The following is a 13,014-nucleotide window of genomic DNA, read 5'->3' as shown; positions in this document are numbered from 1 at the left end:
TTGGAATATGAGTAAATTTCGAACCAATTACGAGGTGATTATGAGTAGAATATGAGTCAATTGGATTTGGTTATGAGTAGAATACGAGTGGATCATGAGTCGATTACAAGTGGATTGCGAGTAGAATACGAGTGAATTATGAGTCGATACGAGTAAAATAAGAATCGAATTTTAGTGGTGGGTACATATATGAGTGAAATACGAGTAGAATGGAACAAAGTAGAATAGAAAGATGCTGAAAGGTTTGCATACTTTTTTTTTTTTATAAATAGCCCGGCAGATTAAAAATGCTCATAGTTTTAATGTAGTTTTGTAAATTCTTTTCAATGCAGTTTTTATGAAATCTTTAATAATCTCAGCATTTCTCTGCCGATTTTTATCTCAGTGGTATCATTAAAATTATATTTTTTTACCATCCAATGAAAACTAACCCATTCACATCCTTTGAGCTTACAAGTGAAAAAGATTTGGGCTGAAGTTTTTTCGCGCTTGAATGGGTTCATTTCACATAAAAGTTAAAAGGGAGTGATGCTTTGAGAACGAAAATTTTATAAAAAATTGCTGAGTTATTCACATTTTCATAAAACTTGCATTACGAAATTGTTTCAAAATACATTAAGAATTGAAGTATTTTTTTTCTTTGTTAGCAGAATTATTGCAAAACCTTCAATGGAAATCGCGCACAATTAATTTTGTATCCTATCCTATCGGACCATTTACGGGAAAATAGTTTTGCGATAATTTTTTTTTTTCAAAAAATTTTTTCTTACAGCTTCATATAATTTTTAAAAATATTTTCACTTTACTTACTTTTTTGTCCTATCGTGCCATTTGCGGGAGAAGGCTTTTACAATAAATTTTTTTTTTAATATTTCTACCGTATTTTATCATGTTTCCTTTTGTAAATTTTTAAGCCGAAATATGTTCATGTTAGTTTAAAATCGATAAATAAATTATAATTCGCTGGCAGAAGTAAAACCAATTTTTCTTTGTATAGAGCGCGTGGCATACATGTCAATTCATTGAGCAGACAACCCTGCGAAACATGTTTTCAGTGTACACGGAAAAGTAGAGAAATCTTTAAGAACTCGTTATTTCCTTTACCTATTTTTTGCCGAGCTTTCTAAACTGAAATGCACTATACACACTTCAATGCTTTTACGAAATTTCGGAGGATAATCGTTCTGGAACGAAGCCTTTTGGAATTTCCTTACGAGTTGATAATGATCCCGGCATTCTTTGAAAATAAGCAAAGAAATCGTTACAGAGTTCGTAAAACTTTTCCGACACACTTAAAGATTCGCATATTGCTAGCTTTTGCAGAACTTTCAATACAAAATTGTGTATGTTTGAAGCAAAGCCAAACTTAATGTGCATCAAAAGGATTCGATGTTAACTAAAAGATTTCGTAAAATTTTGGGCTTATTGAATTTTCTGTGGCTCTTCTGGACTTAGCAAAATTTGCCTTTAACTTTTGGAAGCGATGCATTTTTAATTTCTCCTGCTTCCTATATCAGAATATGAGTTAACAAAAAGATTGGATTTGGCAACTTTAGAGTATAAGATAACGGTATGAGAAAAAGCAGACAGAATACATAACACTTTATGCCAATCTTTGTCTAGTAAACTTGGTCGCTCTTCCCGAGTGTCTATACAAGTGAAAAGTTTATCAGTTCGTTTCATTTTACGTCCACATGTTTATTTTTTATTTTTTTAGTTTTTTTTTTGTATTTACGTTTACGAGTCCTAATCAAATCATTTCAAGCGATAAGAGCTCAGAGACAGCAAATATTTTTCATTATTAGTTATCTGCATAATTATTGTATGGAGAATATTTAGCATTTTAATATAACAATCGTTGCTGTCAAATCCGCATTAATAATATATATTATATTGTCCCTGAATTTTTATTATAAATTCATTTTTTTTTTAATACATACAGTAACTCACAAAAAAAGTGCATAGCTATTTTTTACAATATTCAGAATGTTTTTCATGGTAAGTATTTTTCAATGACTTCAGGCCGTAATTAATGAAAATTTTTACGGGAACACCAAACAACAACAAAAAAAATCAATAAGTGAGTGTAAATAAAATTAGGTCATAAAATAACAAACAGTAAATATTTTTCATAAATTTTTTATACAAATATGTAGTATAGTCCACACCATTACAAAAACTAGATATATTAAAGATTGAAATTTATTGCGAAATTAAAAAAAAATCGCAAATTCTCATCCAAATTTTAACACCTATTTAGAAATTTTAGAAAATTTTTTCGTATGCAGTTCTATTGCGCATTCGATTTTAATATAATAAAGCGTATGTTTGAAGTAGCCCAACATTCTCGTTGACTTTTGATAATTTTTTTGGCAATCGTGTTGCCACTTCAAACTTTCACTTTATTGTACTGAAATTTAGTGTATTATAAAACCGCATACCCAAAAATTTTCTAAAAATTCTGTTTAAAAATTTGCATTAGAATTCGCGCTTTTTTTAATTTTGCAATAAGTTTTAAACTTCAATTTTTATGGTTTTTGTTATACACTGACGGATCAAAGTGTTGGCGCAGCAAATTTTTCACAATATGTGGAAACATTTTTATTCTAATATTTTTCCGCCAATTTTGCATAAAAATATGGTTCATTCAACAACAACAAACATAAAAATATAATTCCTAAACTTTGTGCAAAACTCACGAAAATTCAGCAAATTCTCATCCAAATTTTAAACTTTCTAATCAGATTTTTTTTTGAGTAAGTATGCAGTTTTACAGCCCATTAAATTCTAGTAAAAAATCACATTAATTTTTGAGAAATTTGTTTGTTGAACGTGTTTTGCACTTTTTCCATATAAAGTATTTTCGAAAAATAAAAAAAAATTTATGGAAGACACTGCGCGAAAAAAGCCAAAAATCAACGGTAACTCCTAGCTACTTAAAATTTGTACTTTATTATAATAAAATTGATTGGGCTACTCTGCATACTCAAAAAAATTCTAAAAAATCCTATTAAAAGGTTGAAAATTTGCATAAAAATTTACTGGATTTTCGCGAGTTTTGCACAAAGTTCATAAATTATATTTTTATGTTTTTTTGTTGTATAATGAATCATATGTTTATACGAAATAGGCGGAAAAATATTAGTATAAATATTGTTAAAAATTTGCTGTGCCAATACTTTGTTCCGGCAGTGTAGTATGAAATATACTTGTATAACAAGTTTAAGAAAAATATTTATCATGAAAATCATTTTGCATAATGTAAAAAAAACAAAACTGTGTACTTCTTTTTGTGAGTTACTGTATGTGCTTTTGGTTATTTAGTCGATTTTGATTTATTTATTTAAATTTTGTTAATTTCCCTTTGCTCAGCAATCGTGAATGTAAATACGTATTTACTTGCATATGTATGTATGTAGTATGTACATACGTACATAAATAACACCTTCGCAAATGCCATCGAACTTCCCCCTGTAAATAACATTGAACTTGAACGTTTTTCCCCCATCGTTGCTATGCTTTTATTGCCTATCTGGCTGCATATCTACTACTCACTTACAAATGTACATATGTACATAATTTACTTTTGTTTAAGCATCCAAATACTTTTTGTTTGCTCTCTTGCAGACTGAATAAGCATTCACTTCAATAATTTGCTTTTCAGTTGGCTTTGTTGTTGGCTGTTTGTTGATTTGCTGTAACGTGACTTGAATTGAATTGGCCATTGCCTTGCTGCTAAGTTAGCTGGTTTTTGACCTTCAAAATCGACGTTTCTGTTTTATAATAAGAAATACTAATTGGCTATTATAGATGATTTCTTTGATATTTGTCTATGTTTACATATACCTACTTTGTTTTGTTATGTCTGGGTTGTAATCGTAGACCAATGTTTTTTTTTCTCAAGAATAAATAGCATAAATTCTATAAAAAAAAAAAAAAAAGAATTGATACTTCACGCATTTGCTAAGTGCTGGGCCGAGCTTCTCCTCCCAATGCTGGTCTTGACGGGTGTTACCAAAAATGAAGAGGCTTACAGCTTTATGCCGCCTCTGAACGCCAGTTGGCCTTTTATCCTTTAAACCTTTTCGTTGCAGAAATGTAAATGAAGGTTGGCCATTGCCTGCTGTAGGCATAAAAAATACTATTTTCCATTTTTTTTAGATGTTTTTTTTTTAACATTTCAAATTTTTCTTTTGAATTTTTTTTTTTGTTTTGTCTTTTTATGTAACATTCAATAACAAGAATAGCAAAATCGATTTTCAAAATATCGACTAAAAAATTTAATATAATGAAATAAACTTTCAAAAATTAGGCTCCCTAATAATCTCTTCTAAATTTCAACCGATTAATTTTAAACTACAAAATACAAAAACGCTTTAAATTATTTTGAATAGTAAATTCTAATTTGGCACCACTGTGCTGCGGCATAAAATTTAAGGAAATTGAGGAACTCGACCAAAAAAATAAATAAATTTCTAACTAATACCCGAAACATTTACGTTAGACATGAACTGAATTAATTTTTGCCAACTTTTCTGCAAGTGTTGAGCCGTTATTTCCACTAAAACGGTACTCTAAATCCGCAGTCGCTAGTAAATATAAGTTCACGAAAGCGACTCTTTACACTCAATTGAAAGTGTTCCTTTTCCGCTCTTTCGGTTGATTTTATATAGTACTACGACGAGAAATTCTAACAAATACCAAAATACAAATACCAAAAGAGCATCGGTTTCCTGCCCCATAGTTCTGCCTTTGAGCTATTTGTAGGACTGTAATTTCTTCCTTCCTTGATATCGGAGTTTATCAAGTAGTGTTCTATTGAGTTCTTGTCGGGTGGAACGCGCTAAAACATTTGAAATTTTCGGCTTCAGTTGCTGCTAATAAAAATTACTGCGTGCTATTGGATAGTTTTCTTCACTCACTAATGAGACGCAGATATGGCGGAGCTATACGAAAGCTTTGATGGAGGTACATATGTATGTTACTTCTACTGGAGACCTTTTTTCGCTCTCTTATTTTTGTTTTCAAACTATTGCAGTATTTTTCAAATATAAGTATTTGCCTTAAAGCATTGAAAACTAACCGGATTTTCATCGAGTAATAAAGACCTTGGACTCACTAACATTAGACTGAAAAATTTGTCGCCGAAAGCCCGTCCTGTTTCTGTATCCCAATCTAACCACAGTGTTTTTAGTCGAAAATGGTGGCACAATTGACTTACAAAAGGCATTATATTCAGTTTTGTATAAAGAACAAGATTTCATCGCGAAATTGTATTTAAATTAAACTTAAAAAATATATGGAATGGAATTGGAAAAATGGAATAAAAAATATATACTAAAATAAATAAAATTATAGTTTAAAAAACTAAAACCTCGCTATTAAAATTTTCCATTCGTACTGTCATCAGGTTACTTTAAAATTGAAGTTTAAAGCAATTCCTATCAATATTACATAGTTACATCCCGAGCTAATAAAAGCGAGGTAAAAAAGTAAAAAATAACTATTCGTGCTCATATATCCGTGGTTGGCATGTAGCGTATACGCCCCGTAGCGCCATACGCAGTCATCTAACAAGTTTACTTGCACACCTTAACGTAAAAGTCATATTATTTAAAAGTAATTAAATGCTAGCGTTGAAGACCTTTACACAGTATTCCTTCTGCACATATGTATATATTAATTTCCCCGATGTATATAACAATTTTAAAATATATGTGCAGAGTGTTAATACAAATTTTTAGAATGGAATTTTAGTTTTTCAAATCATAGACATATTTTACTAGTTTTATTACACCCGAATCGTTCATTTTGGAACGAAGAAGAACATTTTGAAGTATCTTTAATTAATAAAATTAAAAAAATCGTAAAATTTCCAAAATTACAAAATAGCTGCAACAGATATTCTGCATGCTACCATTTTTTTTTTTTTAGTTTGGTTGCACACTCTTGAAACTTCGCAGATATGTATATTGTATTTGATGCCAAAGTCCATTGCCATTTAAATGAATATTCTATTTGAAAACTTCCCAAAGTTGTTAAATAAAAGGAATTATTATTTTTCGAGTGACAATGAGAAAAGGCAATTTCGGTACTTTTGTATCTTATAAGCACAGAATTTGTTTCTTTCATAAATCTTAATGACACTGAAGATGGCCCTATGCAGAAATCGATTTGTCTACAAACCAAGTTTAATAAAAAATGATGGAAATTTGCTCGAAATTATAAAAACTTTATTATACTTGAATTCGTAATAAGCTCCAATATTTAAAGAAAAAATGGAGCAGATTAAGAAATTATTAAGATAAATTGACGTATTCGAGCCTACAGTGTCTTGGTATATGCGATCTACAGGACCATCGAGTCTAAGGAGCTTTGTCTACGTGATTTCTTGGACTTGGAGGCGAGTTTCGATATTGCTGCTTAAGGATCCATCTCGATGGCAATGATCCAAAGAATACCATTGATGCCTCAACAGTAGATTTGCTTCGTGAACGCGATATTTCTTTATGTTCAGGCAATACGTATTATCGCGTGCCAATCAAGTTCTCAGCATAAACCAGTAAACGAAATCAGAATATTCGAAAATTACTCCTAGTAAAAGGCTTAGTTTTAAAAGCCATTTGGTTAAGCAGTTTTAGCTCAAACATAGAGCTCAGTTAGCATTAAACAAAAGCCGTAACAAGCCTAAGCTCCTTAGGCACTTCCAACGGATTCATGACATTTATGTGATTAATTGTTCGCGAGGGTAAGGCTTAAACTTGGCGAGTCTTTCTCATAGACATAATCAAGAGATATCTATCGAAATCGCTTTTGAATTCCAAAATTTGATCCGCATCACCTCGTTAATTCGGAATTATCTCTGGGAAGTGAGTTTGTCGTCCGCGGTAGCCGAATAATCAGAGCTGTGCATATATTTTGTTTATATTAAATTCCTTTCTACCTCCACTGCATGTTGTTTAATTAGCTCGTGGTGTATCCCCAAATTTTTTGGATTACTACGAATTTCAGTCGCTTGTTTACTTCACTTTTGCTTGCAATATATTGTTATTGCTTTATTTTTTCCCTGCATACAGTGCCGGACAAAAGCATTGGCACAAATTCCAATTTGCTTGGATTTTTGTTTTTAATATATTTCATAATACAACAAAAAACATGAAAATAAAATCTCTAAAGTTTCTAATCAGCTTTTTTTTTTACAAAATTCCAAGTATGCAGCTTTATAACCAAAACAGTTTTATTATAACAAAGTGCTGTTTGAAGTTGCTAAAAGGCCTACTTGATTTTTGACAATTTTTTCATGCAGTTTCTTACGTGCGAAGTATGTCCGAAAATCTTTTTTTGGTTGAAAGCAAATAACAGCACGGTCAGCAAAGAAAAAAAAAACTAGCTAAATAAAATTAGAATAAAAACCTTCGCATAAATTGCGAAAAATTCACTGTTCCAATACTTTTGTCCGGCACTGTAAATATATTTGCTTGCTTGTTTGCTTTGATTGGCATTTTGATTGGGTACGCATTCTTTCATACATTTGTATGTATACACATTTATGGCGGGGAATTTTCTTATTTGCAAGTCGAAGCAATTGACCTTAACTGTATACAAGTAACAGTACAAGCTTCAGTCGAGTTTTTGTTTGTTTATTTTTTTTTTGTTTTTATTCAAACATTCTTTCAGTTTATATCTGTTAAGCACTCACAAGTATTTCGCACAAAATTCTGCATATTTTATTGTATCACTGTGAATATTAGACGGAAATAAAATTTTCAAATTATTTTCCATTGCCAGCAGCAGCAAAAAATAAATAAAAAAGCATCAAATTTGTGATAAGAAAACAAGAGAAAACAAACAGAAAAAATTAGTGGGAGAGAAGCGCAGAAAGACTGAAAAACGGAAACATAAAAACAAGATAAAATATATATACATAAAAGAGCATTGAAAGCAGTGAGTGTAAAAAAGCAAAGAAGAAAACAAAAATATTTTTCACGTTAATTTCGTTGGCATAACACTAAAAAAAAAATACAAAATCAAAATAAATAAAACAGAAATTTTTGGCAAGCAAAAAAGCATAGCATCCTGTCTAGCTGTAGACAACAAAGCAGCACATAACTCCGTTAACATATTGTTGTTGTAGTTAAAGAGTATATTGCAGCTGTGGAAACATATTTTTGAACGAAATTACATACATATATTTTCTCTTAAACATTTTTTGCTGGCACTGTTGAGAACGCCCACGCCCACGCCCACGCCCAAAAGCACATACTAAATACAATCCTAACACCAGTCGTAAACTCATGAAATTGTAAACTCAGTTCGTGTGATAAATAGTCTACTTTTACAGCTAAATACTAACGAATAACGTAGTGCATACACATATTTTTGGAAATTTTACTAATTGTGGTATGTATAAAATTTAGAATTTTTTTTAAGTATATGTAGGTATATTTGCATGTTGTCTTTTAAACTAATGCAGGCTACGATATAGAAACGGAAATCTTAAAGGACATTTTCTAAAAATTAGCTAACTTAAGTTTTTGCGAAATTTCTATTTTTTTTTTTTTTTTTTTTTCTGTGAAAATTATGTGCAAGCTTTAACCAAAACCATATACCTAAATGGAATTTTTAAACTTTACTTAAGACTAGCAAATACCCGTCGTGCTTCACTGCGCCTCCAAAGTATTTTTGTATTGTTACTCCTTATCTTATGTGGGTGTTAGTTAATTTATTTTCGATGGTACTTAGATGGAAATTTAACTTATAAACTAACTAAATATCTACCTTATCAATTTAACTGAATTAAATTTTTAAAATAGGTGGCAACGCGCTTCAACCATATTCTCAACAGTAAACTTTCTTTAACGTCTTTAGATTAATACCCGCATCATAATATTTCATTTATTTTATAAATTTTATTAAATACAATTTTTCAAACATGTGGCAACCCTCCTCTAAAATATTTTGGGCAGTAAACTTTCCTAAACCTCTTTAGTTTGATACCCACATTGCAATATTTGATTTATCTTATCAATTCAATTGATATTAAAATTTTCAAACATGTGGCAACCTCCACAAAAATATTTTCGGCTGTACGCCTTCTTAAACCTCTTTCTTTTGACAGCCGCATTGCAATATTTATTTTATCTTAAAAATGTACCAGGCGACCAGGCAAAGCCAAGATTTCCGGAAGATGCCTTTAGATTAAAGGCGAAATATCGACAGTAATAAACAAAAAGGAAGATAAGACATCCAATCATTTTATTTACCCTAGGCCTAGAGCTCAAAAAAACAATGGCCCGTAGTCATAGTCAAAATAAAGTCGCCTTTAAAGTTAGTTGCAGCTTTTTTGACAGATATCCCATTGAAAATTATGTCAAAAAGCTGCAACTAACTTTAAAGTCGACTTTATTTTGACTATGACTACGGGCCAATCAAAATATTAAAAATTTACTCAAACTCCAATTTTCCTACAGGTGGCAACTCTAATTAATTTTATTATTTTAAATTAGACCAATAGCAATACATGTGGCAACCCTCCTCTAAAATATTTTGGGCAGTAAAATTTCCTAAGCCTCTTAAATTTGATAGTCATATTACAATACTTAATTTATCTTATCAATTCAATTAAATTAGAATTTTCAAACATGTGGCAATCCTCCTCTAAAATATTTTGGGCAGTAAACTTTCCTAACCCTCTTAAGTTTGATACCCATATTGCAATAATTGAATTTATCCTATCAATTAAATTTAATTAAAAGTTTCAAACACCTGGCAACCTCCACAAAAATATTTTCAGCTTTAAGCCTTCTTAAACCTCTTTCTTTTGACAGCCGCATTGCAATATTTATTTTATCTTAACAATTTACTTAAACTGTAATTTTCCTGCAGGTGGCAACTCTCTGATACTTTTTTTTCTATATTTTGAATTAGACCTCTAGAAATACATCGGTGAATAAGCATTCCTTTTCGAGTGATGCGCGTACAAACATACCGACGACAAAAATTCTAAAAATTTTAGATTTGGCTTCTGTTGCTCTAATAAAGACCAACCCAATAGACCCCGCTGCAGTCATATTATTTAGAAACCCCCATACATCTGGTCTGCTTTGGCCCTATGTTTATGTTTTCCGAATTCACGCATCCAAATAAGCGGAAAATTGTGTAAGTGCCCATTTGCATAAATGGAATCTTGAATCTACTTTCGCTTGATGGAATTGGTCGGGGCGGCCATTATTGCAGCTGTAAGGCATAAAGGAGGTCGTTAATTGATCAAAGAAATTTCTGGTCATTCAGCTATTCTAGGCACATCACCGCATCACGACTGTACCAAGTGGAAGTGTTTGCAATTCAGGAGGCAGCACGAAGTTTTGATCAACAACCTAGGCTAAGTATTTTTCTTCTGCGGCAGTCAGGCAGATAATACAAATTCCCTTACTGAATGCCGTACATCTTTGATAGGGATAGCCCACGTTTATAGAATCGAATTAATGCAAGGAAAGATTCGAACACGTCATTCTTAGAAAGAACGAGCTAGGTATATCAATGGATTATTGGTCTCGCACATCTGTGCTCTTCCGTTTCCTTATAAGGACTTTTATTGGCTTACATGACATACCAATGTTGCAGTTGCAAGATCATAGAAGAGATCTCACCAGCGGAAGTAAGACCATCGGTAAAGCGCATAACATAGGAAGGGGCTTAGAATTTCATAGAGCCTCGCAGGCTATTATTCTTGGCATATGTGTAAGGAGGGTTCTGCTCTCTAGTCGTTTCAACCTAAAATAATAATTTTTACTTTACAACCCGTGTTTGCTTTTCAATGCAACTCTTGCATTGGCCAATGCACAAGCTCTTATCAGGCGCCACGAAGAAAACGGGCATTAGCTAGTTTTTCCATATTGAAAAAGTGCAAAGGGCCGCCAACGTGGCCATCGTGGGCCGAAAATCTGCTTTTTTAGAATTTTAATTGATAATAGCAAAAATGTGGTTAATTATGCTCTAAAAAAAAATCTGCGTGCAAGATTAAAATTTTTGGTCAAATTCTTAGGCTCGCCCAAATCCATCAGTGTTCAAGTTGTAAAAAAAAAATGTCATAGCTTATTTCGATTCTCTACAAAAATGGCCCATATACCAAATTATGTAGGACTAATACTTTCGAAGATAATTGCAATTTTAGTGAAAAAATTTGTGAATTAATTTATTCATTAATTTTAATTTTTTGAGCACAATGAACTTTGATGGACTTAGGCGAGCTTAAGTTATTGACCAAAAATTTTCATCTTTCACACAGATTTTTTTTAGAGCATAATGAGCCATATTTTTGCTATTACCAATCATAATTCTAAATAAGCGGACTTTCGGCTCACACGCTAATATACGTGTATCTGTATCATAATTCAACTTGAATTTTTTACTAAATTTTCATCGGCTATAAAACTGTGTAATCGAAATTCTCAAGCAATTTCAATTAAACATTCGAGATTTTGATAATTTTTTGTTTGAATTTATCTACATTTTTTATTAAGTTTGCAACTTTTATTTATGAGGTTTTGAATATAGCATAGGTTTTTTTTTTTTTAGAAAATGTTAACAACAAAAAATGTTACTTTAAACATTGTGAATGTTTAAAGAAATCAGCATGTGAATGATTGTTTGAGTCACTTTATTTTTATACATATTCAGCGCTAAAGCAGGTATTACGGTAATTTGATAGGGCACACGCGCGTCGGCCTTTTACCATTTACATTACCACATATGTATATTTAGCACATTCATACATGCCCAGCAAAAACTTTTGAATTTTTGGGAAGCACTTGCTTTTGTATTAATGGAGTAATGCAATGGCAAGAAATTTTACATTTATTCAATTACCTGCAATAAACGAAAAGCTAAGCGGTTACTCTCGATTAAGGAAGCACTTTTTGAGAGTAACCGCTTACCTTTTCGTTTACAGAATGCATTATTTTAACATGTGCATGTCGTTGGAGGTAAGCGAATAAATGTCGAATTGGATAAGCGAAAATTGTCTTAAGGCGACTTGTATTGTGTTACTCCATTGATACAAAAATAAGCACTTCTCAAAATGTTCAAAATTTGTTGCTGGGTGAATGCAACATTCACACGTGTGCGTCTAGCTGGTGCAATGTAATTAAATCACGTCATATGAAATGCATATTCATACATACATATAGTATATATACATATACATATATGCAAGTACAGTCGGCGTCAAAAATATGAATACCCTGACGTTTTGACAATTATCTTCTCCATACAATTTTTTTTATAACATTTTTTATTGTTATAAAAATATAATTCGTTCTACAGCAAAAACCAGCAGAACCGATTCATTCAAATTCATATAGAACTCGGGGGGAAAATTCAAGAAATACCAAAAAAATTTCATAAAAATTTTGAACTTTACAATTCGATTTCTTGAAAAATTTTGAGTACGCACATTTGTAGCCCATTAAATGCTAGTATAATAAGGCGCAACTTTCAATGACTAGAAATTACCGTTGATTTTAATGCATGAACAAAATCTATTTTTATACGGAAGAATATGCGCAAAACCCTCGACAAAAAAAACCTCAAAAATCAACGATAATATTTATAGACTTGAAATTTGCACTTTATTATACTAAAATTAATGGGCTACAAAACTGCATACCCAGAATTTTTCTAAAAAATGGAATTGAAAAGTTGAAAATTTTGATGGCAATTTTTGGGTAGTTCTTGAGTTTTCCCGGGTTATATATGAAATTGAAAAAATTTATTCTGCTGGTTTTTGCTGTTGAACTAACTATATTTTTATAAAAAAAAAAAATAAGAAAAATTGGGTATGGAAAATATAAATAAAGAAACGTCTTGATATTCATATTTTTGACGCTGACTGTATGTATGAAATCGTACATTGATACTCGATAATCTGCATGCAACCGTACGTACCTACTTACATCAATGTATCTATAAAAAGCGCCTATGTTTTGCAGCTGGGCAATGCACTTGGTTGTCATA

General features: G+C 31.4%; 1 protein-coding gene across 6 annotated transcripts in view; it reads left to right on the top strand.

The window, feature by feature from the left end:
* The window catches only part of LOC118735715 (protein tyrosine phosphatase type IVA 1), a 140,870-nt gene that overhangs the window by 101,360 nt on the left and 26,496 nt on the right, over nt 1–13,014 (top strand). The window contains exon 1 of one of the 6 annotated variants that reach the window (XM_036465640.1): nt 8,148–8,400. The exons of the other annotated variants lie outside the window; for them this stretch is intronic. The gene's annotated coding sequence lies outside the window, so the exon portion shown is untranslated. Of the gene's footprint in view, nt 1–8,147; nt 8,401–13,014 lie in introns of those variants that run through there. 6 annotated transcript variants of the gene reach the window in all.

Source organism: Rhagoletis pomonella, unplaced genomic scaffold (genome assembly GCF_013731165.1).
Source record: "Rhagoletis pomonella isolate Grant_MI unplaced genomic scaffold, Rhpom_1.0 Rhpom_scaffold_00003, whole genome shotgun sequence".
Classification (NCBI taxonomy): Eukaryota; Metazoa; Arthropoda; class Insecta; order Diptera; family Tephritidae; genus Rhagoletis; species Rhagoletis pomonella.
This window is presented reverse-complemented; position numbering and strand designations above follow the sequence as displayed.